Source organism: Lynx canadensis, chromosome E1 (assembly GCF_007474595.2).
Source record: "Lynx canadensis isolate LIC74 chromosome E1, mLynCan4.pri.v2, whole genome shotgun sequence".
Classification (NCBI taxonomy): Eukaryota; Metazoa; Chordata; class Mammalia; order Carnivora; family Felidae; genus Lynx; species Lynx canadensis.
Genome location: NC_044316.2, coordinates 17,277,124 through 17,289,353, shown reverse-complemented (window position 1 = coordinate 17,289,353; position 12,230 = coordinate 17,277,124).

Genomic DNA, 12,230 nt, shown 5'->3' with positions numbered 1-12,230 from the left:
TCCTTATGAAGATGGAGTTGTTATACCAGAAAGGAAGAGAGAGGCACACTCGCTTAGAAACCCTGTTCAATGTTTGAATGTTAAATGTGCCATTTTATTATCATTAGGATTGCTCCCACTTAATGAAACGGCATTAGCACCGAGTCGGACTGGCCTCCTCGCACTAATTGCTTTGGAAGGGAACAGGCTCATAACTACCCCAGGGTGGGTGGAGGGGTGAGGGGGGTAACGGGACTCGAGCGGGGCCCATCGAGCTCGGTCGAAACCCCAGCAGAGCAGAGCTCCAGACCGGGCCAGTGTGACTTGAGAAAAGGCCTGCTCTGGGAGAGAAAAACTGGGACCAGCTGGGGTGGCAATGTCAGGAGGAGGCAGTGAGTGGGAAGAGAGGGAAATGGGAATAGGAGTAAAATATCCCCAAGGAAAGACAACACAGAGGAAATTGCCTCGTAGGCCTAGGCACACGGATCGGTGCTGACTTCTCCGGGGCGTTGTAAAAGCCAGCCAGTCTCCCGCGCCCCAGCCAGGTCTGCTCTTAGGTGCTCTCCGAGGCTCCCCTGCACCTCAGCCTCCATAAAGTGGGAATAATCACGTCTGCAGAGTAGGAATAACGCTAAGGTGATGCCAAGCACCAGGAGCCAGACAGACGCAAAAGGACAAACACTGGAGGGTTCCACCCAGGTGACACTTATGGCAGTCAGATTCACAGGGACGGGAAGTGGATGGTCGCTTCCGGGGAGCTGAGGGAGACGGGGGGAATGGGGAGTTAGTGTGGTAAGGGATGCAGGGTTTCGGTTCGGGAAGATAACAAAGTTGCGCAGATGGTGGTGATGGCTTCACAACACCGTGGTTTAACACATTACAAACGCAAACGTGGTTTAAGAGAGTGTACTCAATGCCACGGAACGGTGACACTTACAGATGACTAAAATGGGCAGCGCCTGGGTGGCTCAGTCGGTTGAGCGACTGACTCTTGATTTCGGCTCAGGTCATGATCTCTCAGGTTTGTGAGATCGAGTGCCGAGTTGGGCTCGTGCTGCCAGCTGGGAGTTGGCTTGGGATTCTCTCTCTCTCTCTCTCTCTCTCTCTGCCCCTCCCCTGCTTGAGCACTCACACGCACACCCTCTCTCCCTCTCAAAAATAGAATAACAGGATACTTATTCTATTGAGTATTAAGTATAAGTATTCTGTTATTGTTTATTTTTATAAAGATTTCCATTTTTATAATGTTTATTTATTTCGAGAGAGAGAGAAAGAGAGAGAGAGAGAGAGAGTGAGCAGGGGAGGGGCAGAGAGAGAGAGGCAGAGGATCCGAAGCAGGCTCTGCACTGACAGCAGAGAGCCTGATACGGGGCTCAAACTCACAAACTGTGAGATCATGACCCGAGCCGAAGTTGGACCTTACGCGACTGAGCCACCGAGGCACCCCAGTAAATAAACGTTAAGAAATGATGACAAAGGTACGTTTATGTCACGTATATTTATCACAATAAAAAAATGGGAATAATAACACTGGACCAGCTTACAAGGGTGTGTGAGGATTGAAAGAGATCACTCATTCAATGTACATTTTTTTTTTTTTTTTGAGAAAGAGAGAGAGAGGGCACACGTGAGCAAGGGCAGAGAGAGAGAGAGAGACAGAGACAGAGAGAGAATCCCAGGAGGGGCAGAGGGAGAGAGAAATAAAGAGGGAGAGACAAGTGGAGCTCACCGGAAGCGGGGGTTGAGCTCACCCCACGTGGGACCGAACTAACGAACCATGAGATCATGACCTGAGCCCAAGCCAGATGCTTGGCGACTGAGCCACCCAGGCGCCCCAATACACGTTTATTGAAATTCTGCTATGTGCCGGGGACTGTGCTAGGCATCCTGGATGTATCTGTGAACAAAACATGAAATCTCTGCTCTTGTGGCGTTCACCCAGTCCAATGTGAAGACCTATAAACAGTACGCATGAGTAAATTTTATCATAATTTAGAAGGTGACAGGGTGCGTTGGAAAAAGACGGAGCAGGAAGGGGAAGATAGAGAACCTCTGGCGGAGGCGGGTTGGGGGACGCTGCCCTTTGCGATGATTTGATGGTGATGATGGCGGTCCACCTGGGACTCAGTGAGGAGAGGCATTTGAGGCAGCCCAGGAAGAGGGGGGAGGGCACCATGCACCTAGTGGGATAGTGTAGAAGAGAATGCAGTAAATTGTAAACGAGGTATTGTGTTGTGCTGAGAGAGAGAGAAACGGGGTACAGAGAGAGATCCGTGTAAGATCCTGCTGTCTCCCAGCTGGCAAAGTTGGGGAGAAAGGGTGTTGGGAACCTCTCCCTCTCATTCAATGGCTGCCCGCAGCTCCCTCTGCCTCTGCTTCGCTCAGTGCCGCCCTCCTCCCCCAGCCAGCTGCAGATCCCCCTTCAAAATATCCCGTCTTATTCAGCTTGCTGGTGACAGTAAAGGAGGGACCAATGTCTAGAAGAGCTGAGAAAGGACAAGTGGGGGATTGCTGACAACCCTGCCTTGAGCTGGTGTGTCCTAAAAACGGAGTGTGAGGAGGGGCGGGGGGCGTGTGGGGGTAGGAAGGGGTGTGTGTGGGAGGGATGAGGTCAGGAAGGAGTGGAGAGAAAAAGGAGCCGCAGAAGAAGAGACTGGTCATGTGCAGACCAAGAAGGCAGGCGGGGGACCTCCAGGGGTGCTGCCCACCCCCAAAGCCAAAGGAAGCTGGTCCAGAATGCCCAAGAGGGAGGATCCGAGCACTTCGTATTGGGGCTCGGATGGGGTCCTGGAGGGGATGTAGGCAATGAAGAGTCCGTGGGCACAGAGGAGAGGAAACACCATTGTTGAAGGTGGGGGTGGGGATGGACAACTTGAGGGTTTCAGAAACATGGAAGGATTTACCAAACCGACCCACCTACATTATCTCCCTGCTTCCCTCCGGCCTCAGCGTGGCCAGGCATGCCCCTTCAGGCAGACCCTACGTATCTTCAAGATGGAAGGAAATCGCAATAAATCGGGCAGGCAATAAGAGACCTCTGGAAAGGCCGCTAGGGTCTGCACAGGCTGCAAGGGAGAGATAAGGGCAGCGGAGAGAAAGAGGCCAGCATGGTTGCCAACCAGACGAAGGAAAACAGAGGCAGGCTAAAAATAGGTTGGGGGTGGGGAGGGAGGAAAGCCAGTCCAGAAAAGAAGGGAAAGCGGAGGCAATCGATGCTATTGTGACTCTGACCCAATTCTTCCTCTCTCAGCCTCACCAAACTGAAAAACTCGGGGGTGACGGGGGAAGAGGGAAAGGTCTGGCCCAGAGAGAGGAGAGTCAGAAAGTCATGTGAGTCCTAAGACCTGGGCAGCTGTGGAGCACAAGTCAGTAATCGTGACGTGGAAAAGAGGGGGTAAAGTGTAGGTAGTACTAGTTAAACCCTTCCCAGAGTTTGGTGCCCCAGGACAGGCTTACGAGCTTAAGGAGTGTGAGTGTAACTCGGAAGGAGGAGGTTCAACTGTCTACAAAGGTGAAAGGAGGCGATGAGGATGAGTTAGTCTGGAGACAGTAAGCAGGAGTCACTTGACAACTTGAGTTTTACTTCTCAGAAAGGTGATTAAAGAGAATTTGGCTACTGGATATTTTATTTCTTTTATTTTTAAAGTTTATTTATTTATTTTGAGAGAGAGAGAAAGAGAGAGAGCATGAGCAGGGGAAGGGCAGAGACAGAGAGGGAGAGAGAGAATTCCCAGCAGGCTCCACACAGTCAGCGCAGAGCCCGATGCGGGGCTCGAACGCACGACCCGTGAGATCGTGACCTGAGCCAAAATCAAGAGTTGGACTCTTAACCAACTGAGCCACCTGGACAAGCACGGATATTTTACTTCGACGGCGGGCTTCCAGTACAGCAGGAGGGATTTAGGTTAGACGTCAGGAAATCCATCCCGCTAAGTAGATTTGTGAGACATTAAAACATGTACAGAAACACTCTTGTGGTATCCTTTCCTTGGACATCTTTAACAATGAGAGGCCCATCTATCTGAGCCTGTATAGGTTTTCCTGAAGGCTAGGGCCTCCCCAGAAACCTCTGGGAGACTTCCGGCTAGAGAGGAGATCTAAGGTTTTTATTACCCTTGAGGTAGGGTCTAAAATGGGTTTCTGGATGCGGGCCGATGGCAGGGCAAATGTAAGCACCTGGGCCAGCAAGGCAAGGCACAAGGTGGGCTGAGTCTGTAGGGCAGGGAGAAGCAGCAGAGACAAGGGGCGGGCTTCTAACGGGCAGGGCCCAGTGGCATTTACATAACTTTGAATAATGAATGAGCCCAGCATGCTCATCTGCATCTTTATTAAGCTTTATAAATGATTCAGCTCCCTACCCCTTCCCCCCAGCCCCTGCCCAGCCTGCCCCAAGCATCAGGGTAGCTGATTGCTCATTATTTTAGACTAGATTTGTTTCACCAACATTCAGTGAGGCATGGAGTGGGGGACGCAGGAGGGAGAAACGTGGCCAAAAGGCAGGTGGAGTTGAGGGGAAGGGGACAGAAGCAGCAGCCACGGGAAGGCAGGCAGACGGCTGGGAGCTAGGGACCTGGGCATAATTCTCTAAATGGCTCCTGGGGCCAACATCTTCAGGGACGAAAAGTTTCTTAAGATTCCCCAAAAGGTGCTGGGTTCAAGTCCCATTCAATCCCCGGTTTCCCTCGCACCTGCTGCCAAGCCCCCCGCAGGCCCCTCGCTCAGCTCCATTGCAATGTTGAGCCACTTGAGCAGCCAAATGATGAGTACAGCCCCCAGGAAAGCTCTCACTTTTTCCTGAGGCAGGAATTTTGATATTTTCTCTCACACACACACACACACACACACACACACACACACACAAACCTGCTATGCTTGCAAGGTAAGAACAGGCCTCAGGCATTATTAGGGGAGAACAAGACAGACACAGACACACATGGTATGTGGATTTGTAGGGACAAGGAAGCCTCCCGCCCACAGAGTTCGAGCCCACCTGGAGGAGAAGGCTGGAGAAGACGCGCAGCCTTCAGTGTGTCCCGGGAGGGCATGTTAGTGCCAAGTGCTCTGGGACCTGCCGGGTCTACCGGCTGGAGGCTGGGAGAGGTATTAAAAGCCTAGACAAGGAGGAGTTGGCAGGAAACTGGTAGGGGGAAAGGTAAAGCATTTCTCAACCCTGGCTGCACATTAAAACTACCCAGGGAGCTTTAAAAAATATGATGCTTGGGATCCACCCAAGACCAATTAAATTGGAATCCCTGAATGAGAAAGCCCTTAAGCACAGTATTTTTTCAAAGGCTCCTCAGTGTTGTTTCAATCCTGATTGGAACACATTTTTAAATTTTATATATATACAGTTATTTAAATTATTAATATATAAAATAAAATCAGAGAAATCTAAACATTGGATATTTGGCATTAAGGACTTATTGATAATGTATTTAGGTGTGATATGAGTATTGTGATTACATTTTTAAAGTATCTTTGTCTTTTCTTTGAGGGATATACACTAAGGTATTTCTTGAGAAAGTGGTATGTCTGGGGTCTACTTCAAAATAATCCAGTAGAGGGAATGGGAAAGTGGGTGGGGGTGTAGATGACGCAAGATTTGCTCAGTGTTGATAACTGTTTTGTTTTTAATTTGTTTTAAGTTTATTTTCCGAGGGGGGGAGAGAGAGAGAGAGAGAGAGAGAGAGAGGAGAGAGAGAGAAGCATGAGTGGGGGGGGGGCAGAGAGAGGGAGAGAGAGAATCTCAAGCAGGCTCAGCACTGCCAGCTCAGAGCTCGATGTGGGGCTGGAACCCACAAATCCCATGACCTCAGCAGAATCAAGAGCTGGTCCCTTAACCGACTGAGCCACTCAGGTGCCCCAGTGTTGATGACTGCTGAAGCTGCTTGATAGAGAAGTTCGTTGTATTATTCTTTTCACTTTTTGTATACAAAACAGTAAACAGAGTTCCTTGAGTGTTTCTAATATGCAGCAGGGTGAGAACCACAGAGCCAGGCACTCAGCAGAAAAGGGGTCACCATGGCACCTCTGTGAATACAATTGGCTTCAAGCAGAGCAGGTTTGTGGGACCCTAAATGATAGGTGAGGGTCCTGACTGCAGGCAGAGCTGCAGAAACCACTTGGGGAGGGGGTTGGGAATGATACATAACAGTTAGAGATGCAGTTGGGGATGGGAGGGCGTCCAAGCCTTCTTCCCCAGCCAGCACAGTCTCTGGGGACTCAGTCCCATGCTCTGTGCACCAAGTGCAGGGCGTTGGGAGTGGTCACTGGACGGAGGGTCACTGGGTGCCGAGACACCCAGAGCAAGAAGCCAGCTTCGCTCCTCTTTCTCAATCCCCACCTCTCCTGATTCCACAGGAGCTGGACCCCATCTCAGCAGGCACCCCTCTTCCCCAGGCACCCGCCTTTCTTAACTGCCATCACCACTGCTTCCCTGTGCTGTCACTCCCCTGACGGGCTCATCTGCCCATGCCAGGGAACATTAGCCCAGCTGACTTCATCAGGAGGTGAGGGAAGGCAACACAAATCCACACAAGTATGGGCACCCAGGCACCCACCCCGGCGCAGAGCTGTCCTGAGCTGCTGAGAGTTTCGCAGAAGCTTGGTTTCATTTGCATATCACTCCTTTAATAAACAATTCAAATGAATCCAAATTTTCAGTTTTCTGCTATCCACTGGTGGGATCTCCTCACATTTGTCCCTGACACAGAGCAAACCATTCCCACGTTCTCCACGTGCTCTTGTGAAATAACTCCCGGCCAGCGGAGGGGTACGATGCCCCCACCCCACTCCGTGACCCCTCCCATACTGAACTTAGCCCGCCCCCCCCCAGTCCCTCCCCCCACCCTGCAGGCACCACCAGCACGGCATCAGGCTCAGTTTGGGGCTCTCGATCTGTCTTCTCCCTCCATTACCTTCCCCTGATGGCCTCTAGGGGCTGGGGAGGGGAGAGACTTGGAGGGGGTCTATTAAGAGATTTTTGGAATCTGTGCCTTCGCTCACCCGCTGCCATGAGTTATTTCAGCGCCGATGTTTGTCTCGAGCTGATTATTCCAGCCCCGAGAACAGGTGGAGGCAGCCTGCGGTGGCTTATTTCGTCAGCCAAGGCCATCTGTTCCCAACAAGCTGAGATTTGTAGCTGATTTCTACTGGGGAGCAAGGAGTGGGGTGGGGAGGGAGAAGAACTCACCCTGACGCCCCAGGGGACTTACTCCTCCTGGACCTTCTGCAAAGCCTGAACCCCCAGACATCCCCTTCTGACACCTATACCTTCTCATTTTCTCAGAGAACTCACTGGTCACTTGATGCTCTGAAACGGCAAAGATACTTTTTCCTTAAGGGGCTAAACCTTAGATGGTCAGGTATGAGAAGCACAAATCGATCGGCCAGGCACAAAGTCTGGCCGTTGAGCCATGTCGACCACAGAGATCTTAAAAAAAAAAAAAAAAAAAAAGTATACAACTGTGACACGCATATCCTAAATGACCTTTTGACTCTTGGCTTCTCCTTACCCATTCCGCCACACCAGTCCCCCTTCACCAACAGGAGTACAAGAGTCTCCTCGCCTCAACCTGTCTCCTGAAGGGCTCCCAGCTACACGGGAGGGCAGGTCTAGATGCTCCCCTGACTTCCTCTCCCCTAAATACCCTGTTCAAGTTCCACCCTCCAATCTGCTCCTTTTCCAGCTTCTACACTCAGCCGTGCCAAGAGATGCCTGCTGCTTTAAAAACGGCTTTCCCGGAGCAAGGGATCTAAGCAGTTTCTAAGCAGCTTTGCCACATGGTCCCCCCACCCCCCACCCCCCCCTTGGCTACTATTTCTATCTATGAAATGCCAGGAAAGAAGCTACTCTTAAAATCACACTAATATGACAATTTGGGGCTTTCTTTGGTGTTTGGCACAGATATATATCTGTACTGACTTAAAAAAGAAAAAAACCGAGGGGAGACTGGGTGGCTCATTTGGTTAAGCGTTCAACTTCAGCTCAGGTCATGAGTGGTGGTTCATGAGTTCAGTCCCGCTTTGGGCTCGCTGCTGTCAGCACAGAGCCTGACAAGGGGCTGGAACTCACGAACTGTGAGATCGTGACCTGAGTCGGATGCTTAACCGACTGAGCCATCCAGGCGCCCTGAGGTCCCTTCTAATGTTTATCTAACATCTGTGCTTTCGCATGTCCTTTTGTCACGTGTGCATGTTCCCTTAAGAACCCATTCATAGAGCTGTAAGACTGCCTCACTTTCTAGTTGGTTCTCTAGGGTTATTTTGCCGGTTCCTGGGAACAGACGCTCCTTCTCTGCTGTTAAATCTTGCCCAGTTGGCTCAGTATGTGGCCCACTGGAAAGACAGCCTCCACAGATGAGCTCTAGGACCCTCCAAGGCAGGCCGTGAGTTCTGTGCTTCTCGTGAAGCAACTTCCAGGGCAGTGCCACTCACTAGGGTCACTCTTCCCTCCTCTCCAGAGGATAGTATTCCTGTGGGGGCCAGAAGCAGCCTTCAGGCAAGGGTTCCAACCTCCAACTGCAACTTGCCAGTCCCCAGAACTAAATATGAGCCACGAGGCCTATTGTACCACACACAATTTTGTATTTTGCCTATTTACCAGTCATTGACCTATCTTTCAAAGACATAATGTTTCTAAGGCTATTGGCTGCCTCTAGTTGTTCCAGAATGTGTGTGTTGTGTGTGTGTGTGTGTGTGGTGTGTGTTTTAAACTCCTTCTTTTCTGATTCTGTGCTTTCAAATTCCCTAGCGTCCTCTTTTCCTCAAATCCATTTGCTTCTTTCTCTAATCTAGTCAGATCATAGATGTGGCACAAAAACATATAAAAATTTATTAAACTGTGGAAACTCTTTGACTCTTAAGCCACCTCAAATATAATTTGCCTGGATGGTGTGAACCTTAATATCCTTTTTGAGGTTTTCTCTCTCTCTCTCTTTTGGTAAAACTGTCATAGCTGACTTTTGATATCTAAAGCAAATTCTATCTGACATTTAAGTATTCCACTGGGAGATTTATGTCACTGACTTCAATCGCAAAGCACACATCCTTTTTGGAATCTCCCTCATGTATATGACCCATCACTGGGGTTTACACTACAAAGACTCAATTTCTCTGTGAAATTCCGTCTAAACAAATCTAGCATCCTTGTTAACTCCAAAATGGCTATTGCTCTGGAAATCGCTCCTCCCAGATCAAATCCCAGAGAATGGTCTGGATTTTTCCATCGTGCTGTAATGAAATTAGACTGAGGTGAATATAGCTTAATATATGCATTCCGGGCCATGTGGAACTGTTACTCATATTGTTGGCACAGTATATGCATGAAGCAGAAATGTGATAATGTATGGAGGATGCTCTGAAAATTTTAAGGAGCAACATAAATGTAAGGTTGACATTTCCCCCCAAAATGCCAAGAAGTGTTTCCTTACTTAGGCCAGGCCTTGGTGAATACCAGGCACACAGCGATTTAGAGATGAGGTTCTGGACAATGCTTCCCGGCACTCTCACATGTCCCTTTTTACCCTCTGACAAGGCCAGAATAGCCCGGAGGCTCCAGGGCAGTTGCTGGAACCAAGCTGAGGACGCTGCTAGGACACATATCACCTCTTTGAGCCTCACGGAGAGGACACTTCCGGGTTGTGATGAAGGGGAGAGGATTAGAAATGCTCAGCAAATGGGAACATAGTAAGTAGGTGCTCAGCAAATGGGAACTATTGTTAATTTTATCATCCTCCTCATCCCACGGGTCACTCCTGACAGGCCGGGAAGGGCAGCCTCGTTCCCAGCTTCTGCCAGGGACTTCCAAGAGCCCTGAAAAGGCGGGAAACAGTATTGTCGGTCTGCTGAGCTCCGAGACCAGGGCTCGCGCCCAGGGAATCGTTGAAGGGCAAGGCCCACGGGCTCCGCCCAGTCAACTGCTTGAGAACCTTTTGAGCGTAGTGGCTTCCGGAGGTGCGGGAAGACCCTTCGGGCGGGGGCGGAGTCGGAGTCGGAGGCGAGGCGCTCCGGAGGCCCGGGTCATGCAAATGAGATATGAATATGCTAATACAGGCGGGCTCTCCACGATTGGGAGGGCGTCTGCCGGGACCGGCAGAGCCCGCGGGGAAACGGGAGAAGAAATGCGGAGAGGAAGCGGAGGCGCACCCGGGCTGCTGGACGCAACCGGCCCCAGACCGACTGGCGCTGGGAGAAGACGTCCCTCCCCCGGCACCGGCATCGCGCTGCCCGACTCGCGCCGCCAGCCGGGCCCTCCAGCTCCTTACCGAGGGTGATGAAGGGGTGGGGGTGGGAGGTTCTGTGGGCAGCAGTGAGGGGCTCCCTCCGAATTGAGAAGCCAAAAGGTTGTCAGCGGTACCACCTTGTTTTACAGATGGGAAAACTGAGTCCGAGAGATTACTGCCCCTTCTCCAGGGTCTCAGTGCTAGCGGCAGAAGCTCTCCGTGGAGTAGGTTCTTGTCTCCTTTTGTTTTGTTTTCACTCCGGCACGTGGACACCACTCTGTAGGTGAAAAAGCAGCAGCCCTAAATGCAGCAGAACTTGGTGCATTACCAAGCATATCCCGGACTGCCCACCAGGCTGGAGGATTTAGAATAGAATACTTCCTGGGGAAAGATGAAAGGAATTGGGGTGGCAGCCAGTAGCAGCAGCAGCAGCAGGCAAGGACAAATTACCATAGGCCGGTCTGGAATGTGTTGCTGCGTGAAAGGTGAGGAAGTGTTCCAGCTTCTCTGAGAACTAGCTCAGAGGAAATGAAAGGGGAGCAGAAGGATTATGGTTAGATTTAAGGCAGTGCTTTCTCCCAGGGATGATAATGGGGCCCCTTATTCAGTGACCCAGGAAGGCTATGGACCCACACCCCTCCCTCGCTTTTGAGGGCTTTGGAACTCAACTCCCTCTAGTCCCGAAGGGCCCAGCATGGAGGACAGGAATGAATGATTGACTTTGAAAAGTCCTCACTATTCAGGTAGGAGATCCTTTCCTGGGATTGGCCCCCTGGGCTCTTTGCTGAGGATGAGGACAGCAGACGCGCTGGCTCGGGGGCCCTGAGGGGAAAGCAGCAGTCATGGCATCTCTTGCAACACGCTCACTGCCAAATTGATTCAAATTGGCTTGGATATGAACATATGATTAAAGGAGCGGCGCGATTCATTTATCAGGAGAGATTAAAGAGCGGCATCTGCGCAGCCTAGCTGGGGGACAATTAAGGAGCAAATCGCTAAGTGTCTGTGCCACCAGGCATGGGGGTGGGGCATGGTGGGGGGACAACTGGGATAATCTGCCAAGAGGACACAGGACAAAAGGAAGTAGTTCAGGAGTCACTGTGGGCCCCTGTTGTCTCTGGGCATTGACTGGGCACCTTGGGGAGCCTCACAAGGCTTTGGGCCCCACCCATGCCTCTCGTTAGACAGGAGATTCTATGGAGGCAGCTTTGAGCCTGGCACAGGGACAGATTTGCAGCCTTTTTTTCTAGAATCATTTACATCTTAGGGACCAGAGGTGCCCTGAGTGTACAGGTGAGGGCGGAACTTATGGAGCTCTGAAGGCACACCCAAAATGATTGGCCTTTGATGGCCCTACAATCTCTTGGACTCCCCTGGGGAGATGGTGCTGAGGGAATCGCTCCTTTCCTTCTTGGAGCCCAGCACCCTGGCCAAGGGGCTTTGCTGCAACTTGAAGTGTTGGTCATGTGAGGCGATTTCCTGCTTCCTTGGCCTGTGGAGATCCCTACCACCACCTATCTTTCCCTGCCTCAGGGCCTTTGCTTAAGCTCTTTTTTTTCTGGTACACCTGTAGAAGCCTTTCTTCAAACCCCAGCTCAAAATACCAGCTCCTTTTAGAAGCCTTCCCATCCTTCTCCAACCCCCTCCCCCATCATATTCCCAAAGCAAACCTATTTGTCCTTCTCTTATGTCTCACGTAATTATTTCCACATGGGTCTGTCCCAATCTATGAGCCCCTAGATGACAAACACTATAATTTACTCCTCTCTACTCACCCAAAGCTTGCAGATATTAGTAGATGCAGTACCTATATTGTATGTCTAACTCCTCCACTAGAATATCTGCCTTATGAAGGAAGAAAACTCATCTGTCCCCAGCACTTAGAACAGTGCCTACCTAGGCCATGGCAGGCAGTTATGAAATATCTGAATGTTGAGTGAATGAATAATTAATAATATAAGCTTTCTGAATTGAAGCCCCAGGTCAGACAATTCGACAATGATGTTGGACTTTCCAGTTAACCTGAGG